At 26.7% G+C, this 25,311-nt stretch overlaps 1 long non-coding RNA gene across 1 annotated transcript; it reads left to right on the top strand.

The window, feature by feature from the left end:
• LOC126313203 (uncharacterized) lies at positions 1-16,696 on the top strand. The gene is made up of 2 exons (XR_007555076.1): positions 1-926; positions 16,546-16,696. It is a non-coding gene; the product is annotated as an uncharacterized LOC126313203 (long non-coding RNA).
• Positions 16,697-25,311: the final 8,615 nt, after the last annotated feature.

Below are 25,311 nucleotides of genomic sequence, written 5' to 3'. Positions count from 1 at the left end.
TTACTTGTCTCGATTTGGGTTGATTTTTAAATAATTTATAGTTAATGTATCATAATTATTATTAAATTATTTATAGAAATGAGATGTTAATCGTTTCCCAAGATATCTAGTTTCTTAAGAAAAAATTTAATTTTTTAAAGTTATTTGTTTTTATTTAATTTTTTAAGTAAAAATATTAACTTATTTATTCTTTAAGGGATAAGCTTTGAAGTTAATAACCTATAATTTATTTTATAGAAATATAATAGTAAGCTTTAAACCAGCTATCTTTAAGATTACGTTTTAGTTCATTATTTTTTATTTTGATTTTATAAATATTTTAGGTTTTTTATTAAGATTATTAATTTAATTTTAAAATTTTTGTAATAATGATAGAATTAGTATATTTATTTGTATGAAATTTTTACCTTGTGAACTTATTATAAGGAACTAGGCAAAATTGATTTCCGCCTGTTTATCAAAAACATGTCCTCTTGTTTATATTTTGAGGTCTGGCGTGCTCACTGAGCGTATTTTTAAAGAGCCGCGGTATTTTGACCGTGCAAAGGTAGCATAATCATTAGTCTCTTAATTAGTGGCTGGAATGAATGGCTTGACGAGAAATCAACTGTCTCTTAATAAATTTTTGAATTTAACTTTTGAGTCAAAAGGCTTAAATTCTTCTTTAGGACGAGAAGACATTATAGAGCTTGACATTTTACTTTTATATAGATTTTTGTTTGTCTTTCTATATTTAATGATGATGTTTTGTTGGGGTGACATGAAGAATAGATAAACTCTTCATTATTATATCAATTTATGATCATAAGATTAAGTTACCTTAGGGATAACAGCGTAATTGTTTTTGAGAGCTCATATCGACAAAGCAGATTGCGACCTCGATGTTGGATTAAGAAAAATTTTGGGTGCAGGAGCCCAATGATTAGGTCTGTTCGACCTTTAAATTCTTACATGATCTGAGTTCAGACCGGCGTGAGCCAGGTCGGTTTCTATCCTAAGATTGTTAATCCATATTAGAACGAAAGGACCATATGGTTAAAATATTTTTTGTTATATTGATTAATATTAATTTATTTACTATTTTGACAGATTAATGTGTTGAATTTAGAATTCATTTATGTAGATTTTTTCTACAAATAGTATTGATACTTTATGATTTATTTATATTTATTTTGAATTTTCTTTTATTGGTTATTTGTGTTTTAATTAGTGTTGCCTTTTTAACTTTATTAGAGCGTAAGGTTTTAGGTTATATTCAGATTCGAAAGGGTCCAAATAAGGTAGGTTTTGTTGGAATTCCTCAGCCATTTAGAGATGCTATTAAGTTAATTTGTAAGGAGCAGCCAATTCCTATTATATCTAATTACCTACTTTATTATTTTTCCCCTTTTTTTAATTTAATGATTTCTTTAGCCGTTTGAGTAATTTTTCCTTATTTAACTTATATGTGTTCTTTTTCTTATGGATTTTTATTTTTTTTATGTTGTACTAGATTAGGAGTTTATACTGTTATAATTGCTGGTTGATCTTCTAATTCAAATTATTCATTATTAGGTTCTCTTCGTTCTGTTGCTCAAACAATTTCTTATGAAGTTAGTTTAGCTTTAATTTTATTGTCTTTAATTATTTTAATTGGTAGTTTTAATATGTTTGATTTTATAAACTATCAGCTTTATTGTGGATTTATTATTATTTCTTTTCCTTTAGCTTTAGCTTGTTTTGCTTCTTGCTTAGCTGAAACTAATCGTACTCCTTTTGATTTTGCTGAAAGGGAATCTGAGTTAGTTTCAGGATTTAATATTGAGTATGGTGCGGGTGGTTTTACTTTAATTTTTTTAGCTGAATATACTAGAATTGTCTTCATAAGAATGTTATTGGCTTTAATTTTTTTGGGCGGTGATTTTTATTCTTTTATATTTTTTATTAAGCTTGCTATTATATCTTTTGGTTTTATTTGGGTTCGTGGAACATTACCACGGTTCCGTTATGATAAATTAATGTACTTAGCTTGAAAAAGTTTTTTACCTTTATCTTTGAATTTTTTTATTTTCTTTGTTGGTTTAAAGATTTTATTTATCTCATTTGTTTAGTGAAATTTTTTGAGAAAAGTTAATAGAAGAGTTAAACTTCTAATTTTATGTTTTCAAAACATATGCTTTTCCTAAGCTAATTAACTTTATTCCTTAATTAATTTATCTCATGCGTTTGCGACATGGACATTAATTAAGAAATATGTGAAGTAAATAATTGTTAAGATTTGACCTGTTATAATATAAGGTTCTTCAACAGGTCGTTTACCAATTCACGTTAGTAAGCATACAACAACTACTATAATTCTGAATAAAATTTGATTAATAGGGTAAAATTGAATGCCTCGGAATGGTGTTTTATTATAAAATGGTAAAATTATTAAGATTCTAATTGATAAAAATAATGCAATAACACCTCCTAACTTATTAGGGATAGATCGTAGAATTGCATATGCAAATAGGAAATATCATTGTGGTTGAATGTGAACTGGTGTTACTAATGGGTTGGCAGGTACAAAGTTATCTGGATCTCCTAATAGGTAAGGATTAATTAAACATAGTATAATTAATAATGATGTTATTATTACAAATGTAATAGAATCCTTAAAGGTAAAGTATGGATGGAATGGAATTTTTTCAATATCTCCATTTAGTCCAAGAGGATTATTAGATCCTGTTTGGTGAAGAAAAAATAAATGAATTGCTGCTATAGCAGCAATAATAAATGGTAATACAAAATGGAATGTGAAGAATCGATTTAATGTTGCATTATCAACAGCAAATCCTCCTCATACTCATTGGACTAAATCTGTTCTTAAGTATGGGATTGCTGATAATAAATTAGTAATTACTGTTGCACCTCAAAAAGATATTTGGCCTCAGGGTAAGACATATCCTATAAATGCAGTTGCTATAACTAAAAATAAAATCACTGTACCAATTATTCAGGTATGTATATATATATATATATAAGATCCATAGTAAATTCCCCGTCCTACATGTAAGTAAATACAAATAAAAAATATAGATGCTCCATTTGCGTGTAAGGTTCGGATAATTCAACCATTATTTACGTCTCGGCAGATGTGTACTACACTACTGAATGCTATTTCAATATTTGATGTATAATGTATAGCTAAAAATAGTCCAGTTACGATTTGAATTACCAAACATAACCCTAATAGGGATCCAAAATTTCATCAAAATGAAATATTTGTTGGGGCAGGTAAGTCAATTAAAGAGTTATTAATAATTTTAATTAAAGGATGTCTTAATCGTAAGGGTTTATTCATTAGTAATTATCTTATTTTACGAATAGGTCCCTGATTAATATTAGTGATTTTAACAACTGCTAGTAGTGCTAAAAATAAATAAATTATTATTATTATTGTAATAATGAATGTTGGTCTATTATATAATTTTTCTAAAGATATTGTTATTTCTTGATAATTGATTGAATTATCAATATTTATAGTTTCGGTGTTTTTGAAAAAGTCTATAAATATAGATATATCTAGAATAATTAATATTAATATGATAAATACTCACATTATTAATGTAATAATTATAGTGATTGATTTAGGCTGAAATATTTCGTTTGATGCAATTCTTGTAATGTAAATAAATAATACTAGTATACCACCAAGAAATGTTAAAAATAAAATATATGATAATCAATATCTTTCTATTATTGTTCCTGTTATTAATCCAACTAGGAAGGTTTGAAGGATAATAAAAAGCATTATTGATATTGGGTGTCTTAATTTAATAAAATTAATATTTATTACATTTGATAATGATATAATTATTATTTTGATCATTTCAGGGGTTAGTTTATTTAAAATACCGGTTTTGGGGACCGATGATGGAAGCTTTTGCCACCTCTGAAGTTTTAAAAGTGGGGGCTGGACTTATTTCCGGTTTACAAGACCGGCGTTTTTTTTTAAACTATTAAAACTAATGTTTATATTCTCTATTTTTACTTCTTTATTGATTTATTTTGTTGGTGTTTATGTTTTTTCTTCTAAACGTAAACATTTATTAATGGTTCTTTTGAGATTAGAATATATTGTTCTTTCTTTATTTAAGTTAGTTATTGTTTTTCTTATTGAGTTTGATTATGATTATTTTTTTCCTGTTTTTTTTTAGTTTTTTCTGTTTGTGAGGGTGCTTTAGGTCTTTCTATTTCAGTTTCAATAATTCGTTCTCATGGTAATGATTTTTTTAATTCTTTTGGTTTATCTTTATGTTAAAGTATTTATTTATAACTATTTTTTTGATCCCTCTTTGTTTATTAAATAATTGTTGATGGTTGGTTCATTCTTTAATGTTTCTGTCGGGTTTTGTTTTTATAATTTGTGTTTATTCATATGCTGATTTGAATATAATTAGATATTATTTTGGTATTGATTATTTTTCTTTTAGTTTAATTTTACTTAGTTTTTGGATTTGTTCTTTAATAATCACTGCTAGAGGTTCAGTTTATTTAAGTTCATATCATTCTAATTTTTTTGTTTTTATGGTTTTGATTTTAATAATTATGCTTTATTGTTCATTTGCTAGATTAAGTCTTCTTTCTTTTTATATTTTTTTGAGGCTAGATTAGTTCCTACTTTACTTTTAATTTTGGGTTGGGGTTATCAACCTGAGCGTTTGCAGGCTGGTGTTTATTTAATTTTTTATACTTTGGTTGCTAGATTACCTTTATTATTAGTTTTATTTAAGGTTTATGATTTTTCTAATACTTTATATTTTCCTTTATTGGTTGATTTTGGTTCTTATTATTTTATGTTTTATGTATTTATAATTTTGGCTTTTTTAGTTAAGATACCTATGTTTTTGGTTCATTTATGACTTCCTAAGGCTCATGTAGAGGCCCCTATTTCAGGTAGAATAATTCTTGCTGGTGTTTTATTAAAGTTAGGTGGTTATGGTATTTTTCGTGTTATAAAGGTTATTTCTTATTTGGGTTTAAAGATTAAATATTTTTGATTGTCTTTAGGTTTATCTGGGGGTGTTATTGTAAGATTTATTTGTTTTCGTCAGGTTGATTTAAAGTCTTTAATTGCATATTCTTCTGTTGCTCATATAAGAATGGTTATTGGTGGATTGATGACTATGAATTGATGAGGTTGTGTAGGTTCTCTTTCTCTAATGGTTGGTCATGGTTTATGTTCTTCTGGTTTATTTTGTTTATCTAATATTATTTATGAACGTTTAGGTAGACGAAGATTATTAATTAACAAGGGTATAATTAATTTGATGCCAAGAATGGCTTTATGATGATTTCTTTTAAGATCATCAAATATGGCTGCTCCTCCTTCTTTAAATTTGGTAGGTGAAATTAGATTATTAAATAGAATTATATCTTGATCTTCTTTTAGATTCTTTGCTTTGATTTTTTTATCTTTTTTTAGAGCTGTTTATACTTTGTATATATATTCTTATTCTCAGCATGGGAATTATTATTCTGGTGTTTATACTTGTTCTCTTGGTTATTTTCGTGAATATCATCTTTTACTTTTACATTGATTGCCTTTAAATATTCTCTGTTTAAAGGGTGAATATTTCTTTGTTTAGTTTGCTTAAGTTTTTTAATTAAAAATATTGTTTTGTGGAATCAATGATATGAAGTTTTTCATCTTAGGCCGTGAATTTATTTTCTATTTGTTCTTTCAGTTTTTTTTCTTTGTTTATTTCGAGAACTATAATTTTTATTTTAGGTATTTATTATTTAATAATTGATTATAGAGTTTTTGTTGAGTGAGAGCTTTTCAATTTAAATGGTTCTATAGTTGTTATAACTTTAATTTTGGATTGAATATCTCTTATTTTTATATCTTTTGTTATATATATTTCTTCTTTGGTTATTTATTATAGAGAGGATTATATATCTGGTGAAAAGAATATAAATCGTTTTATTATTATTGTTTTAATATTTATTCTTTCTATAGGTTTTTTAATTATTAGTCCTAATTTAATTAGAATTTTATTAGGTTGAGATGGTTTAGGTTTAGTTTCTTATTGTTTAGTTATTTATTATCAAAATGTAAAATCTTATAGTGCTGGTATATTAACTGCACTTTCTAATCGTATTGGTGATGTTGCTATTTTAATTTCTATTGCATGAATGTTAAATTTTGGTGGTTGAAATTATATTTATTATTATGATTTTATTTCTAATTCTTTTGAAATAAAGCTCATTACTATATTAATTGTTTTAGCAGCTATAACTAAGAGAGCTCAGATTCCTTTCTCTTCATGACTTCCTGCTGCTATAGCAGCTCCTACTCCTGTTTCTGCTTTAGTTCATTCTTCTACTCTTGTTACTGCTGGTGTTTATTTATTAATTCGTTTTAGACCAATATTGGATACTTATAATTGTGGTTGATTTTTACTTTTAATTGGTTGTATAACTATATTTATGGCTGGATTGGGCGCTAATTTTGAGTTTGATTTAAAGAAGATTATTGCTCTTTCTACTTTAAGACAACTTGGTTTAATAATAAGAATTTTGACTATAGGTTATCCAAAGCTTGCATTTTTTCATTTATTGGCTCATGCTTTATTTAAGGCATTATTATTTATATGTGCAGGTTCAATAATTCATAATTTGAAGGATTCTCAGGATATTCGTTTTATAGGATCAATTGTTAATTTCATACCTTTAACTTCAGTTTGTTTTAATGTTTCTAGTTTATCTTTGTGTGGAATACCTTTTTTAGCGGGATTTTATTCAAAGGATTTAATTCTTGAGATGGTTTGTTTAAGATGAATTAATTGTTTAATTTTTTTCTTTATTTTTTTTCTACTGGTTTAACTGCTTCTTATTCTTTTCGTTTGTTTTATTATTCAATATCTGGTGATAATAATTTTTATTCTAGATTTTCTTTTGATGATAAGGGTTATTATATTTCATTTGGAATAATTGGTCTATTGTTTGTTGCTGTTTTTGGTGGTAGTCTTTTATCTTGATTAATTTTTCCTATTCCTCATGTGATTGCTTTACCTTATTATTTAAAGTTTTTAACTATTACAGTTGTTATTTTAGGTGCTTATTTAGGTTATCTTATTTCTAATTTTGATTTTTCTCATAATTTATTTTCTTTAAGTATACTTTCTTTTGTTAGATTTGCTGGTTCTATATGATTTATACCTTTTCTTTCAACTAAGTTTATTAGATATATTCCTTTAAAAATAGGTTATTATTCATCTAAGTCATTTGATTATGGTTGAGGTGAATTACTTGGTGGTCAAGGTTTATATAGATTATTTATTTATTTAATTGGTTATATTCAAGGTTGATATGATTCTAATTTCAAGATTTATCTTTTAACTTTTATTTTTTGAATATTTATTTTGGTAATATTGTTTTTCGTTTACTTAAATAGCTTATAATTAGAGCGTGACACTGAAGATGTTAAGGAAGTATTTTTACTTTTAAGTATTTATAAATATAGATATATTATTTTTACAGTGAAAATGTAATGTTTTATTTAAACTATATAAATTCTAGAAATGTTAACGGAGTTTAACCGCTAATATAAAAAGTTAGCAGCTTTCATATTGGCTTTACATTTCCTTAATTGGAACTATTATAGTTCAATTATATTATTAACAGTAATACGCCTCTTTTTGGCTTCAATTAATAAGAATAAGGGTAGTACATACCAATCTTCCAGGTCGAAAGTGACTGCAATATTTCGCTTCTTATTCTATTTAAGGTTGATTGATAATATCAATACTTTTTGAATGCAACCCAAATGTTATATTTAACTACAACCCTTTATTCTGCTCATTGTAATGCTCCTTGGTTTCATTCATGGTATAGTCCTCCTAATAGAACTAGAATAAAAAATATTGTTGATACTGTTCAGATTATAATGTCTGAAGTTTTAAAAATAATTACAATTGGTAGAATTAGTGCAATTTCTACATCAAAAATTAAAAAGATTACTGCGATTAGGAAGAATCGTATTGAGAATGGTATTCGTGCTGATCTTTTTGGATCAAACCCACATTCAACTGGTGATCTTTTTTCTCGATCATTAATTAATTTTTTTGATAGTGTTGTTGCCAGGATTATAACAATTATTGGAATAATAAATCTAATGAAAACTCTTGTTGATAGAATTAGAATTGTTTTTCTTGATTTATATCAAGTTTTCTGATTGGAAGTCAAATGTACTATTTATACTAGAAAAACAATTATCTACCTCATCAATAAATAGAGATATATAAGAATAATCATACTACGTCTACCAAGTGTCAGTATCATGCTGCTGCTTCAAATCCAAAGTGATGTCTTGGTGAAAATTGATTTATTGAGTGTCGAAGTAGACATGTTGATAAAAAGGTTGTTCCAATAATTACGTGTAAACCATGGAATCCTGTTGCAACAAAGAATGTTGATCCATAAACTGCATCTGCAATGGTAAAAGGTGCTTCTCAATATTCATATGCTTGAAGTATTGTAAAGTATAGTCCTAATAACACTGCGAAGAATAATCCTTGTAGTGCTTGAGTATGATTAGATTCCATTAAACTATGATGTGCTCATGTTACTGTTACTCCTGATGCTAAAAGAATAGCTGTATTAAGTAATGGAATTTGTATAGGGTTAAAGGGTTGAATTCCTATTTTAGGTCATAGTATTCCTAGTTCAATTGTTGGTGCGTCTTCTTCTTCTAAAGAATGCTCAAAAAAAAGAAACGAAAAATAATACCTCTGATGCAATAAATAAAATTATTCCTCATCGTAATCCAATTGATACAAATCCTGTATGTAATCCTTGATATGTTCCTTCTCGTACTACATCTCGTCATCATTGAATTATAGTTAGTAGGGTAATTCCAAATCCAATTATGAATAAGTTAATATTAAATAGGTGGAATCATTTTGCTAGTCCTGATACTAGGACTATTGCTCCAATTGCTCCTGTTAATGGTCAAGGTCTATAGTCTACTAAGTGGAATGGGTGGTTTGAGTGAGTTGTTAACATAGGTTTAATATACTTCTCTAGAATATAGAGTTCTTAGAATTGAGAAAACATAGGCTTGAATTATTGCTACTGCTGATTCTAGAATTAATAGAAGTATTTGTCCAATAATTAGTAATGAGATTAAGTTTATTGCTATAGATGGTCCTGTGTTTCCTAATAAGGTTAATAATAAGTGTCCTGCAATTATATTTGCTGCCAACCGTACTGCTAATGTACCTGGTCGAATAACATTACTAATTGTTTCAATTAGTACTATAAATGATATTAATGCAGGCGGTGTACCTTGTGGTACAAGGTGTGTAAATATATGATTAGTATGGTTAATTCATCCAAATAATATAAATCTTAGCCATATAGGTAGGGCAATTGCAAATGTTAATGCTAAATGTCTTGTTCTAGTAAAAATATAAGGGAATAATCCTATGAAATTGTTAAATAATATTATAATAAAAATTGAGATGAAAATGAATGTTGTTCCATTAAATGATTTTGGTCCAAGAAGTGTTTTAAATTCATTATGTAAGGTTAAATTTAGTTTATTTCAGATAATGTTAATTCGTGATGGTGTAAGTCAAAATAGTGATGGGATTAATAATAGTCCTAGAAATGTTCTAGTTCAATTTAATGATAAATTAAAGATGTTAGTTGATGGGTCAAATGTTGAGAATAGATTTGTTATCATTTTCAATTTAAGTTTTTTATTTCAATTGTTCCTTTTTCTGCTCTTTTAATAAGGTTAGGTTTAAATGAGAAGAAGTTTATTTGATTAAACAAGATTAATGTAGCTGAAAATATAATGAATAGTGAGAATCATATAAGAGGGGATATTTGAGGGATTTGGATATAATTTCCCCATCAGAAGTAGTCGTTAATTTACTATTATTTGGTTTAAGAGACCATTACTTACTTTCAGTCATCTGATGAATTTCAAGGTGTACTAATTTTTTTTAGTTACTTTAGATTGACACTCTAATGTTATTTATTTTAACTAACTCCTTAAATTATCTTAGATAATCACTTAATAAATAAATTTACTGAAGTTCTTTCAATTACAATTGGTATAAATCTGTGGTTTGCTCCACAGATTTCTGAGCATTGTCCAAAGAATAATCCAGGTCGATTTATTGTGAATGTTCCTTGATTTAACCGACCTGGCGTTGCATCAATTTTAACCCCTAATGCAGGAACTGCTCATGAGTGTAGAACATCTGATGCTCTTGTTAATACTCGTACTTCTGTATTTATTGGTAGGATTGTTCGGTTATCTACATCTAGTAGTCGGAATCCATCATTTTCTAGGTCTTGTTCTGGTGTTATATAAGTGTCAAATTCTACGTCTATGAAGTCTGAATATTCATATCTTCAATATCATTGTCGTCCAATGGTTTTAATTGTAATTATTGCATCTACTGAATCATCAAGTAAATATAATAGTCGTAATGATGGAAGGGCAATAAAAATTAATGTAATTGCTGGTAAAGCTGTTCAGATTGTTTCAATTAAATGTCCATGAAGTATATTACGGTTAGAATAGGCAATAAATAATATATAACTTAGGGCATAACCTACAATTACTGTAATTAATAATAATACGACCATAGTATGATCATGAAAGAATGATAATTGCTCCATTAATGGTGAAGCTCCATCTTGAAGAGATAAATTTGATCATGTTGCCATTAATAAATATTTTCTAATAAAAGGTCAAACCTTTATTTGTAGAGCTTAAATCTACTGCACTAATCTGCCATATTAGAATCTAGAGATTAATGGTAATTCTGAGTAACTATGTTCTGCAGGAGGGTTATTTTGTAGTCATTCTGTTGATCTTCTTATGTTAGCTCTAAATATAATTGCTCGGTTTGTAATCATTCTTTCTCATATAATTACAATGAATATAATGATTCCTACAATAGAAATTGTAGACCCAATTCTTGATACTACGTTTCATGATGTATATGCGTCTGGGTAGTCAGAGTATCGTCGAGGTATTCCTGCTAATCCTAGGAAGTGTTGAGGAAAGAATGTTAAATTTACTCCAATGAATATAATTGTAAATTGGATTTTTAATCATGTATTATTTATAGTTAATCCTGTAAATAGTGGATATCATTGAATGACACCTCCTATAATTGCAAATACTGCTCCTATAGATAATACATAATGAAAGTGGGCTACTACATAATATGTATCATGTAATACAATATCAAGTGATGAATTTGCTAATACTAATCCTGTTAATCCACCAATTGTAAATAGGAAAATAAATCCTAGAGCTCACAATAATGGTGGATTGAACTTGAATTTAGTTCCATATAATGTAGCTAATCATCTAAATACCTTAATTCCTGTAGGTACAGCAATAATTATTGTTGCTGATGTAAAATATGCTCGTGTGTCAACATCCATTCCTACTGTAAATATATGATGTGCTCATACAATAAATCCTATTAGTCCAATTGATAGTATAGCATAAATTATACCTAATGTTCCAAATGATTCAATTTTTCCTCTTTCTTGACATACAATATGTGAAATAATTCCGAACCCCGGTAGAATTAAAATATAAACTTCTGGGTGTCCAAAGAATCAAAATAGATGTTGATATAGAATTGGGTCACCCCCTCCTGCAGGGTCAAAGAATGATGTATTTAAATTTCGATCTGTTAATAATATAGTAATAGCTCCTGCTAAAACTGGAAGTGAAAGAAGGAGAAGTAATGCTGTAATAGCTACAGATCATACAAATAAAGGTGTTTGATCTAAAGTTATACTTTCTGATCGTATATTAATTGCTGTTGTAATGAAATTCACTGCACCAAGAATAGATGATACACCTGCTAAGTGCAGTGAAAAAATAGCTAGATCTACAGATGCACCCCCGTGTGCAATAGCTCCTGCTAGAGGAGGGTAAACTGTTCATCCTGTACCAGCACCATTATCTACTATAGAAGATGTAAGAAGAAGGGTTAGTGAAGGTGGTAGTAATCAAAAACTTATATTATTTATTCGTGGAAATGCTATATCTGGTGCACCAATTATTAGTGGAACAAGTCAATTACCAAATCCACCAATTATAATAGGTATTACTATAAAGAAAATTATTATGAATGCGTGAGCTGTAATAATAACATTATAAATCTGGTCATCCCCAATTAGAGATCCGGGTTGGCCAAGTTCAGCACGAATAAGTATTCTTATTGATGTTCCTACTATTCCTGCTCATGCTCCAAATATGAAGTATAAAGTACCAATGTCCTTATGGTTTGTTGAGAATAATCATTTTTGCGGTAAGATGGCTGAATTTTAGGTGGTAGACTGTAAATCTACTTATGAGATGTTTTCTCTCTTATCATATTTAGGTCTTATATTCAATTATGATTCTAGACTGCAATTCTAGAGGTGTAAAATTTTACTAAGGCCTAGAAGATTATTCTTTTAATTATAACTTTGAAGGTTATTAGTTTGATTAACTTAAGTCCTTAGTATAATGAAATTAAGGTTGATGTTGAAATCAATCCTATTGTTGAAATTATTACTGTTATAGGAAGAATGATTCTTGATTTTTGGGACTTTATCTTTATAGATCACGAATTTTCTGTGTATGATATAATTAGAGCTGAGAATCTAATACGTATATAGTAGTAGAGTGTAATTGTAGTTAATACAACTATAATAGTTATAATAGTTGTTATATTGTTTTCTATTAATGATTGTATTACAATTCATTTTGGTAAGAATCCAAGGAATGGTGGTAGTCCACCTAAAGATAATAAAGATAAGAATATTATGAATTTAATTTCGGTTTTTATATTTCTGGCTGAATAAATTTGATTTATGAAAAATAAATTTATTTGCTTAAATAATAAAACTATAATTAATCTTAATAGTGAGTAAATAATGAAGTATAGTTCTCAGATGTTTTCTCTGACTGTTAATGATCTAATTATTCAACCTAGATGTCTGATTGATGAATATGCTAAAAGTTGTCGTAAGGATGTTTGATTTAAACCTCCTATTGCCCCAATAATAATTCTTAAGATAATAATTGTTCAAATAAAAGTTCTTAATTGAATACAATAAGATAAGACCATTATTGGGGCGATTTTTTGTCATGTTATTAATGTTAAACAATTATTTCATCTTGATGCTCCTATAACTTCTGGAAATCAGAAATGGAAAGGTGCAGCTCCAATCTTTAATAATAGTCTAGATCTAATTATTATTGATGGGATAAATTCTGTTTCCCATCCCATGGGATATTTTATTTGAATCAGCAAAATTGAAAATAATAATATTGTCGATGGTATTGCTTGGACAATAAAATATTTAATTGATGATTCATTTATTATTATATTTTTATTTCTTGTTAGGAGCGGAATAAATGAAAGCAAGTTGATCTCAAGTCCTATTCAAACCCCAAATCAGGAATTTGATGAAATGGACAGGATCGTTCCTATCATTAATGTTGATAGGAAGAGAAGTTTTGTAGAGTTGTTGGTCATTAAAAAGGAGAGGATTGATACCTCTATAAATGGGGTATGAACCCATTAGCTTGTTTAGCTTACCTTTTTACATTAAGGTGTATGATGCACGTTAGTTTTTGATACTAAAGGAGGTAGTTTAATTCTATCTTATGTAATTTTAATGAAGGTAATTTTATTTACTTTATTTACCCTATCAAGGTAACCCTTTAATCAGGCACTTCATTTATTTAATATATAAATCGTAAGTTTTTTTTTTAAATTCTTTTATGTATTATTTTGTTTAATTAGGATTAATTTATCCTGCTCATTTTATTTTTTTTATATATATATAATAAATAATTTATATTAATATATTACATTTAATTGAAATTAAAGTATTATAAGTTCATCTTACCATTATCAATTGATTATTTTAATGCAATTATTTACCTAGGATTATAGCTACTTATGTTTTTAGCTTAAAATAGGTTATTATAATATAATATTTATAATAATATGTAATTTAATATTTAATATTATTATAATTGGATATAATAAATAAAATTATTAATTTAAATATAAAATATTATAATTAATATAAATAATTATATTAATTATAATAATATAATTATGTAAATTATCTATAATTAGATTTTTTAACTAATATATATGTAAGTTAACTTAATATAAAAAAAAGAATTCATATTAATAACATATTATATTAAATTACATAATTGTATAAAATATATTTATTATATTATTTAATCTTTATTTATTTATTAGTGAAAAGAAAGATCAAATAAGAAAGAATATAATACATTTATTGCTATTCATGTTCCATATTAATCTTTAAATATATATAATAGAGAAGTTGTTGTGGTCATACATAGGGGCATTTCTTTTTTTTTTTGTTAATGTTTGTGGTTTTTTTCTTTTTTTTTCTTTAAATATTTGAATCTTTTATTTTTTCCTGAATTAATAGATTTAAAATTTTCTTATTTTTTATTTTTAAAAGTTTTATTCTTGCTTGTTTATTCACTTTTTCTTTGTATTATATGTAAGTTTTGTTAGACTAAATGTTCTTTTTGCAGTAATTTGATTTAATTATCAAGTGATTTTGGATTTAGAAATTGATTTAGTATCGGCATAATTCGTGCCAGCAGCCGCGGCTATACGATTGATACAAGTGAATATTATTGGTTAAAACAGTTGTTTATATTATTAGGGTTGAAATATAAATTTGTAAGGTGAAATGTTAATATTTATTTGTGGCCCTTTTTATGAATCTGTGAAATTTAAATAATAAACTAGGATTAGATACCCTATTATTTTAAATGTTAATTATATTTACCAGGGTACTATTAGTTAAGGTCTTTAAACCCAAAGAATTTGGCGGTATCTCATTCCATTCAGAGGAACCTACCCCATGATTGATAATACACGATTTACTCTACTTAATTTATTTGTTTGTATATCTCCGTTATCAGAGAATCTTTTTAGAGTAATAATTCTCAAGATTTATAATTATAAAATATTTCAGGTCAAGGTGCAGCTTATAGTTAAGAGGAGGTGGGTTACAATAGATTTTTGTTTATAACGGATTTGATAGTGAAATACTGTTAATGAAGGTGGATTTGATAGTAATTTAATTTATTTAATTTAACTGATATTGGCTCTGAGATGTGTACACATCGCCCGTCGCTCTCATTATTGATTATTCTATTTTATTTTAAAGTAGCTTCAATTTAGATGAGATAAGTCGTAACATAGTAGATGTACTGGAAAGTGTATCTAGGAAGAGTTTCAATATATAACTTATTAGTAAAGTGTTTCATTTACACTGAAAATTTTTCTGTGCAAATCAGGATATCTTGATTATTTATTTTATTATATTTATTTTTTGTTTATTTAATTATTTAATATAAATAATTTTATTGTATTTTTGTCTTAGTATATTTTATAGAATTGATTTTTTAAATTATAGTTTATTGGTGTATTGTAAGTGTTTTATGAAATATTATTTTAAATTTTTTTAAGTAGATTTTATTTATTGTACCTTTTGTATCAGGGTTTATCAAAATTTTAGTATTTATTTTACTTGTCTTGATTTGGGTTGATTTATAAATAATTTATAGTTAATGTATCATAATTATTATTAAATTATTTATAGAAATGAGATGTTAATCGTTTCCCAAGATATCTAGTTTCTTAAGAAAAAATTTAATTTTTTAAAGTTATTTGTTTTTATTTAATTTTTTAAGTAAAAATATTAACTTATTTATTCTTTAAGGGATAAGCTTTGAAGTTAATAACCATTAATTTATTTTATAGAAATATAATAGTAAGCTTTAAACCAGCTATCTTTAAGATTACGTTTTAGTTCATTATTTTTTATTTTGATTTTATAAATATTTTAGGTTTTTTATTAAGATTATTAATTTAATTTTAAAATTTTTGTAATAATGATAGAATTAGTATATTTATTTGTATGAAATTTTTACCTTGTGAACTTATTATAAGGAACTAGGCAAAATTGATTTCCGCCTGTTTATCAAAAACATGTCCTCTTGTTTATATTTTGAGGTCTGGCCTGCTCACTGAGCGTATTTTTAAAGAGCCGCAGTATTTTGACCGTGCAAAGGTAGCATAATCATTAGTCTCTTAATTAGTGGCTGGAATGAATGGCTTGACGAGAAATCAACTGTCTCTTAATAAATTTTTGAATTTAACTTTTGAGTCAAAAGGCTTAAATTCTTCTTTAGGACGAGAAGACCATATAGAGGTTGACATTTTACTTTTATATAGTTTTTTGTTTGTCTTTCTATATTTAATGATGATGTTTTGTTGGGGTGACATGAAGAATAGATAAACTCTTCATTATTATATCATTTATTTATGTTTGTTATTTTGATCCATAATTTATGATCATAAGATTAAGTTACCTTAGGGATAACAGCGTAATTGTTTTTGAGAGCTCATATCGACAAAGCAGATTGCGACCTCGATGTTGGATTAAGAAAAATTTTTGGTGCAGGAGCCCAATGATTAGGTCTGTTCAACCTTTAAATTCTTACATGATCTGAGTTCAGACCGGCGTGAGCCAGGTCGGTTTCTATCCTAAGATTGTTAATCCATATTAGTACGAAAGGACCATATGGTTAAAATATTTTTTGTTATATTGATTAATATTAATTTATTTACTATTTTGACAGATTAATGTGTTGAATTTAGAATTCATTTATGTAGATTTTTTCTACAAATAGTATTGATACTTTATGATTTATTTATATTTATTTTGAATTTTCTTTTATTGGTTATTTGTGTTTTAATTAGTGTTGCCTTTTTAACTTTATTAGAGCGTAAGGTTTTAGGTTATATTCAGATTCGAAAGGGTCCAGATAAGGTAGGTTTTGTTTGAATTCCTCAGCCATTTAGAGATGCTATTAAGTTAATTTGTAAGGAGCAGCCAATTCCTATTATATCTAATTACCTACTTTATTATTTTTCCCCTGTTTTTAATTTAATGATTTCTTTAGCCGTTTGAGTAATTTTTCCTTATTTAACTTATATGTGTTCTTTTTCTTATGGATTTTTATTTTTTTTATGTTGTACTAGATTAGGTGTTTATACTGTTATAATTGCTGGTTGATCTTCTAATTCAAATTATTCATTATTAGGTTCTCTTCGTTCTGTTGCTCAAACAATTTCTTATGAAGTTAGTTTAGCTTTAATTTTATTGTCTTTAATTATTTTAATTGGTAGTTTTAATATGTTTGATTTTATAAACTATCAGCTTTATTGTTGATTTATTATTATTTCTTTTCCTTTAGCTTTAGCTTGTTTTGCTTCTTGCTTAGCTGAAACTAATCGTACTCCTTTTGATTTTGCTGAAGGGGAATCTGAGTTAGTTTCAGGATTTAATATTGAGTATGGTGCGGGTGGTTTTACTTTAATTTTTTTAGCTGAATATACTAGAATTGTCTTCATAAGAATGTTATTGGCTTTAATTTTTTTGGGCGGTGATTTTTATTCTTTTATATTTTTTATTAAGCTTGCTATTATATCTTTTGGTTTTATTTGGGTTCGTGGAACATTACCACGGTTCCGTTATGATAAATTAATGTACTTAGCTTGAAAAAGTTTTTTACCTTTATCTTTGAATTTTTTTATTTTCTTTGTTGGTTTAAAGATTTTATTTATCTCATTTGTTTAGTGAAATTTTTTGAGAAAAGTTAATAGAAGAGTTAAACTTCTAATTTTATGTTTTCAAAACATATGCTTTTCCTAAGCTAATTAACTTTATTCCTTAATTAATTTATCTCATGCGTTTGCGACATGGACATTAATTAAGAAATATGTGAAGTAAATAATTGTTAAGATTTGACCTGTTATAATATAAGGTTCTTCAACAGGTCGTTTACCAATTCACGTTAGTAAGCATACAACAACTACTATAATTCTGAATAAAATTTGATTAATAGGGTAAAATTGAATGCCTCGGAATGGTGTTTTATTATAAAATGGTAAAATTATTAAGATTCTAATTGATAAAAATAATGCAATAACACCTCCTAACTTATTAGGGATAGATCGTAGAATTGCATATGCAAATAGGAAATATCATTGTGGTTGAATGTGAACTGGTGTTACTAATGGGTTGGCAGGTACAAAGTTATCTGGATCTCCTAATAGGTAAGGATTAATTAAACATAGTATAATTAATAATGATGTTATTATTACAAATGTAATAGAATCCTTAAAGGTAAAGTATGGATGGAATGGAATTTTTTCAATATCTCCATTTAGTCCAAGAGGATTATTAGATCCTGTTTGGTGAAGAAAAAATAAATGAATTGCTGCTATAGCAGCAATAATAAATGGTAATACAAAATGGAATGTGAAGAATCGATTTAATGTTGCATTATCAACAGCGAATCCTCCTCATACTCATTGGACTAAATCTGTTCCTAAGTATGGGATTGCTGATAATAAATTAGTAATTACTGTTGCACCTCAAAAAGATATTTTTCCTCAGGGTAAGACATATCCTATAAATGCAGTTGCTATAACTAAAAATAAAATCACTGTACCAATTATTCAGGTATGTATATATATATAAGATCCATAGTAAATTCCCCATCCTACATGTAAGTAAATACAAATAAAAAATATAGATGCTCCATTTGCGTGTAAGGTTCGGATAATTCAACCATTATTTACGTCTCGGCAGATGTGTACTACACTACTGAATGCTATTTCAATATTTGATGTATAATGTATAGCTAAAAATAGTCCAGTTACGATTTGAATTACCAAACATAACCCTAATAGGGATCCAAAATTTCATCAAAATGAAATATTTGTTGGGGCAGGTAAGTCAATTAAAGAGTTATTAATAATTTTAATTAAAGGATGTCTTAATCGTAAGGGTTTATTCATTAGTAATTATCTTATTTTACGAATAGGTCCCTGATTAATATTGGTGATTTTAACAACTGCTAGTAGTGCTAAAAATAAATAAATTATTATTATTATTGTAATAATGAATGTTGGTCTATTATATAATTTTTCTAAAGATATTGTTATTTCTTGATAATTGATTGAATTATCAATATTTATAGTTTCGGTGTTTTTGAAAAAGTCTATAAATATAGATATATCTAGAATAATTAATATTAATATGATAAATACTCACATTATTAATGTAATAATTATAGTGATTGATGTAGGCTGAAATATTTCGTTTGATGCAATTCTTGTAATGTAAATAAATAATACTAGTATACCACCAAGAAATGTTAAAAATAAAATATATGATAATCAATATCTTTCTATTATTGTTCCTGTTATTAATCCAACTAGGAAGGTTTGAAGGATAATAAGCATTATTGATATTGGGTGTCTTAATTTAATAAAATTAATATTTATTACATTTGATAATGATATAATTATTATTTTGATCATTTCAGGGGTAAGTTTATTTAAAATACCGGTTTTGGGGACCGATGATGGAAGCTTTTCCACCTCTGAAGTTTTAAAAGTGGGGGCTGGACTTATTTATGGTTTACAAGACCGGCGTTTTTTTTAAACTATTAAAACTAATGTTTATATTCTCTATTTTTACTTCTTTATTGATTTATTTTGCTGGTGTTTATGTTTTGTCTTCTAAACGTAAACATTTATTAATGGTTCTTTTGAGATTAGAATATATTGTTCTTTCTTTATTTATGTTAGTTATTGTTTTTCTTATTGAGTTTGATTATGATTATTTTTTTCCTGTTATTTTTTTAGTTTTCTCTGTTTGTGAGGGTGCTTTAGGTCTTTCTATTTTAGTTTCAATAATTCGTTCTCATGGTAATGATTTTTTTAATTCTTTTGGTTTATCTTTATGTTAAAGTATTTATTTATAACTATTTTTTTGATCCCTCTTTGTTTATTAAATAATTGTTGATGGTTGGTTCATTCTTTAATGTTTCTGTCGGGTTTTGTTTTTATAATTTGTGTTTATTCATATGCTGATTTGAATATAATTAGATATTATTTTGGTATTGATTATTTTTCTTTTAGTTTAATTTTACTTAGTTTTTGGATTTGTTCTTTAATAATCACTGCTAGAGGTTCAGTTTATTTAAGTTCATATCATTCTAATTTTTTTGTTTTTATGGTTTTGATTTTAATAATTATGCTTTATTGTTCATTTGCTAGATTAAGTCTTCTTTCTTTTTATATTTTTTTTTGAGGCTAGATTAGTTCCTACTTTACTTTTAATTTTGGGTTGGGGTTATCAACCTGAGCGTTTGCAGGCTGGTGTTTATTTAATTTTTTATACTTTGGATGCTAGATTACCTTTATTATTAGTTTTATTTAAGGTTTATGATTTTTCTAATACTTTATATTTTCCTTTATTGGTTGATTTTGGTTCTTATTATTTTATGTTTTATGTATTTATAATTTTGGCTTTTTTAGTTAAGATACCTATGTTTTTGGTTCATTTATGACTTCCTAAGGCTCATGTAGAGGCCCCTATTTCAGGTAGAATAATTCTTGCTGGTGTTTTATTAAAGTTAGGTGGTTATGGTATTTTTCGTGTTATAAAGGTTATTTCTTATTTGGGTTTAAAGTTTAATTATTTTTGATTGTCTTTAGGTTTATCTGGGGGTGTTATTGTAAGATTTATTTGTTTTCGTCAGGTTGATTTAAAGTCTTTAATTGCATATTCTTCTGTTGCTCATATAAGAATGGTTATTGGTGGATTGATGACTATGAATTGATGAGGTTGTGTAGGTTCTCTTTCTCTAATGGTTGGTCATGGTTTATGTTCTTCTGGTTTATTTTGTTTATCTAATATTATTTATGAACGTTTAGGTAGACAAAGATTATTAATTAACAAGGGTATAATTAATTTGATGCCAAGAATGGCTTTATGATGATTTCTTTTAAGATCATCAAATATGGCTGCTCCTCCTTCTTTAAATTTGGTAGGTGAAATTAGATTATTAAATAGAATTATATCTTGATCTTCTTTTAGATTCTTTGCTTTGATTTTTTTATCTTTTTTTAGAGCTGTTTATACTTTGTATATATATTCTTATTCTCAGCATGGGAATTATTATTCTGGTGTTTATACTTGTTCTCTTGGTTATTTTCGTGAATATCATCTTTTACTTTTACATTGATTGCCTTTAAATATTCTCTGTTTAAAGGGTGAATATTTCTTTGTTTAGTTTGCTTAAGTATTTTAATTAAAAATATTGTTTTGTGGAATCAATGATATGAAGTTTTTCATCTTAGGCCGTGAATTTATTTTCTATTTGTTCTTTGAGTTTTTTTTCTTTGTTTATTTCGAGAACTATAATTTTTATTTTAGGTATTTATTATTTAATAATTGATTATAGAGTTTTTGTTGAGTGAGAGCTTTTCAATTTAAATGGTTCTATAGTTGTTATAACTTTAATTTTGGATTGAATATCTCTTATTTTTATATCTTTTGTTATATATATATTTCTTCTTTGGTTATTTATTATAGAGAGGATTATATATCTGGTGAAAAGAATATAAATCGTTTTATTAATATTGTTTTAATATTTATTCTTTCTATAGGTTTTTTAATTATTAGTCCTAATTTAATTAGAATTTTATTAGGTTGAGATGGTTTAGGTTTAGTTTCTTATTGTTTAGTTATTTATTATCAAAGTGTAAAATCTTATAGTGCTGGTATATTAACTGCACTTTCTAATCGTATTGGTGATGTTGCTATTTTAATTTCTATTGCATGAATGTTAAATTTTGGTGGTTGAAATTATATTTATTATTATGATTTTATTTCTAATTCTTTTGAAATAAAGCTCATAACTATATTAATTGTTTTAGCAGCTATAACTAAGAGAGCTCAGATTCCTTTCTCTTCATGACTTCCTGCTGCTATAGCAGCTCCTACTCCTGTTTCTGCTTTAGTTCATTCTTCTACTCTTGTTACTGCTGGTGTTAATTTATTAATTCGTTTTAGACCAATATTGGATACTTATAATTGTGGTTGATTTTTACTTTTAATTGGTTGTATAACTATATTTATGGCTGGATTGGGCGCTAATTTTGAGTTTGATTTAAAGAAGATTATTGCTCTTTCTACTTTAAGACAACTTGGTTTAATAATAAGAATTTTGGCTATAGGTTATCCAAAGCTTGCATTTTTTCATTTATTGGGTCATGCTTTATTTAAGGCATTATTATTTATATGTGCAGGTTCAATAATTCATAATTTGAAGGATTCTCAGGATATTCGTTTTATAGGATCAATTGTTAATTTCATACCTTTAACTTCAGTTTGTTTTAATGTTTCTAGTTTATCTTTGTGTGGAATACCTTTTTTAGCGGGATTTTATTCAAAGGATTTAATTCTTGAGATGGTTTGTTTAAGATGAATTAATTGTTTAATTTTTTTCTTTATTTTTTTTCTACTGGTTTAACTGCTTCTTATTCTTTTCGATTGTTTTATTATTCAATATCTGGTGATAATAATTTTTATTCTAGATTTTCTTTTGATGATAAGGGTTATTATATTTCATTTGGAATAATTGGTCTATTGTTTGTTGCTGTTTTTGGTGGTAGTCTTTTATCTTGATTAATTTTTCCTATTCCTCATGTGATTGCTTTACCTTATTATTTAAAGTTTTTAACTATTACAGTTGTTATTTTAGGTGCTTATTTAGGTTATCTTATTTCTAATTTTGATTTTTCTCATAATTTATTTTCTTTAAGTATACTTTCCTTTGTTAGATTTGCTGGTTCTATATGATTTATACCTTTTCTTTCAACTAAGTTTATTAGATATATTCCTTTAAAAATAGGTTATTATTCATCTAAGTCATTTGATTATGGTTGAGGTGAATTACTTGGTGGTCAAGGTTTATATAGATTATTTATTTATTTAATTGGTTATATTCAAGGTTGATATGATTCTAATTTCAAGATTTATCTTTTAACTTTTATTTTTTGAATATTTATTTTGGTAATATTGTTTTCGTTTACTTAAATAGCTTATAATTAGAGCGTGACCCTGAAGATGTTAAGGAAGTATTTTTACTTTTAAGTATTTATAAATATAGATATATTATTTTTACAGTGAAAATGTAATGTTTTATTTAAACTATATAAATTCTAGAAATGTTAACGGAGTTTAACCGCTAATATAAAAAGTTAGCAGCTTTCATATTGGCTTTACATTTCCTTAATTGGAACTATTATAGTTCAATTATATTATTAACAGTAATACGCCTCTTTTTGGCTTCAATTAATAAGAATAAGGGTAGTACATACCAATCTTCCAGGTCGAAACTGACTGCAATATTTCGCTTCTTATTCTATTTAAGGTTGATTGATAATATCAATACTTTTTGAATGCAACCCAAATGTTATATTTAACTACAACCCTTTATTCTGCTCATTGTAATGCTCCTTGGTTTCATTCATGGTATAGTCCTCCTAATAGAACTAGAATAAAAAATATTGTTGATACTGTTCAGATTATAATGTCTGAAGTTCTAAAAATAATTACAATTGGTAGAATTAGTGCAATTTCTACATCAAAAATTAAAAAGATTACTGCGATTAGGAAGAATCGTATTGAGAATGGTATTCGTGCTGATCTTTTTGGATCAAACCCACATTCAACTGGTGATCTTTTTTCTCGATCATTAATTAATTTTTTTGATAGTGTTGTTGCCAGGATTATAACAATTATTGGAATAATAAATCTAATGAAAACTCTTGTTGATAGAATTAGAATTGTTTTTCTTGATTTATATCAAGTTTTCTGATTGGAAGTCAAATGTACTATTTATACTAGAAAAACAATTATCTACCTCATCAATAAATAGAGATATATAAGAATAATCATACTACGTCTACCAAGTGTCAGTATCATGCTGCTGCTTCAAATCCAAAGTGATGTCTTGGTGAAAATTGATTTATTGAGTGTCGAAGTAGACATGTTGATAAAAAGGTTGTTCCAATAATTACGTGTAAACCATGGAATCCTGTTGCAACAAAGAATGTTGATCCATAAACTGCATCTGCAATGGTAAAAGGTGCTTCTCAATATTCATATGCTTGAAGTATTGTAAAGTATAGTCCTAATAACACTGCGAAGAATAATCCTTGTAGTGCTTGAGTATGATTAGATTCCATTAAACTATGATGTGCTCATGTTACTGTTACTCCTGATGCTAAAAGAATAGCTGTATTAAGTAATGGAATTTGTATAGGGTTAAAGGGTTGAATTCCTATTTTAGGTCATAGTATTCCTAGTTCAATTGTTGGTGCTAATCTTCTTCTAAAGAATGCTCAAAAAAAAGAAACGAAAAATAATACCTCTGATGCAATAAATAAAATTATTCCTCATCGTAATCCAATTGATACAAATCCTGTATGTAATCCTTGATATGTTCCTTCTCGTACTACATCTCGTCATCATTGAATTATAGTTAGTAGGGTAATTCCAAATCCAATTATGAATAAGTTAATATTAAATAGGTGGAATCATTTTGCTAGTCCTGATACTAGGACTATTGCTCCAATTGCTCCTGTTAATGGTCAAGGTCTATAGTCTACTAAGTGGAATGGGTGGTTTGAGTGAGTTGTTAACATAGGTTTAATATACTTCTCTAGAATATAGAGTTCTTAGAATTGAGAAAACATAGGCTTGAATTATTGCTACTGCTGATTCTAGAATTAATAGAAGTATTTGTCCAATAATTAGTAATGAGATTAAGTTTATTGCTATAGATGGTCCTGTGTTTCCTAATAAGGTTAATAATAAGTGTCCTGCAATTATATTTGCTGCCAACCGTACTGCTAATGTACCTGGTCGAATAACATTACTAATTGTTTCAATTAGTACTATAAATGATATTAATGCAGGCGGTGTACCTTGTGGTACAAGGTGTGTAAATATATGATTAGTATGGTTAATTCATCCAAATAATATAAATCTTAGCCATATAGGTAGGGCAATTGCAAATGTTAATGCTAAATGTCTTGTTCTAGTAAAAATATAAGGGAATAATCCTATGAAATTGTTAAATAATATTATAATAAAAATTGAGATGAAAATGAATGTTGTTCCATTAAATGATTTTGGTCCAAGAAGTGTTTTAAATTCATTATGTAAGGTTAAATTTAGTTTATTTCAGATAATGTTAATTCGTGATGGTGTAAGTCAAAATAGTGATGGGATTAATAATAGTCCTAGAAATGTTCTAGTTCAATTTAATGATAAATTAAACATGTTAGTTGATGGGTCACATGTTGAGAATAG

Source organism: Schistocerca gregaria, unplaced genomic scaffold (assembly GCF_023897955.1).
Source record: "Schistocerca gregaria isolate iqSchGreg1 unplaced genomic scaffold, iqSchGreg1.2 ptg000470l, whole genome shotgun sequence".
NCBI classification, from domain to species: domain Eukaryota; kingdom Metazoa; phylum Arthropoda; class Insecta; order Orthoptera; family Acrididae; genus Schistocerca; species Schistocerca gregaria.
Note: the sequence above shows the minus strand (reverse complement) of the source record. Positions and strands in the feature narration are given on the sequence as shown.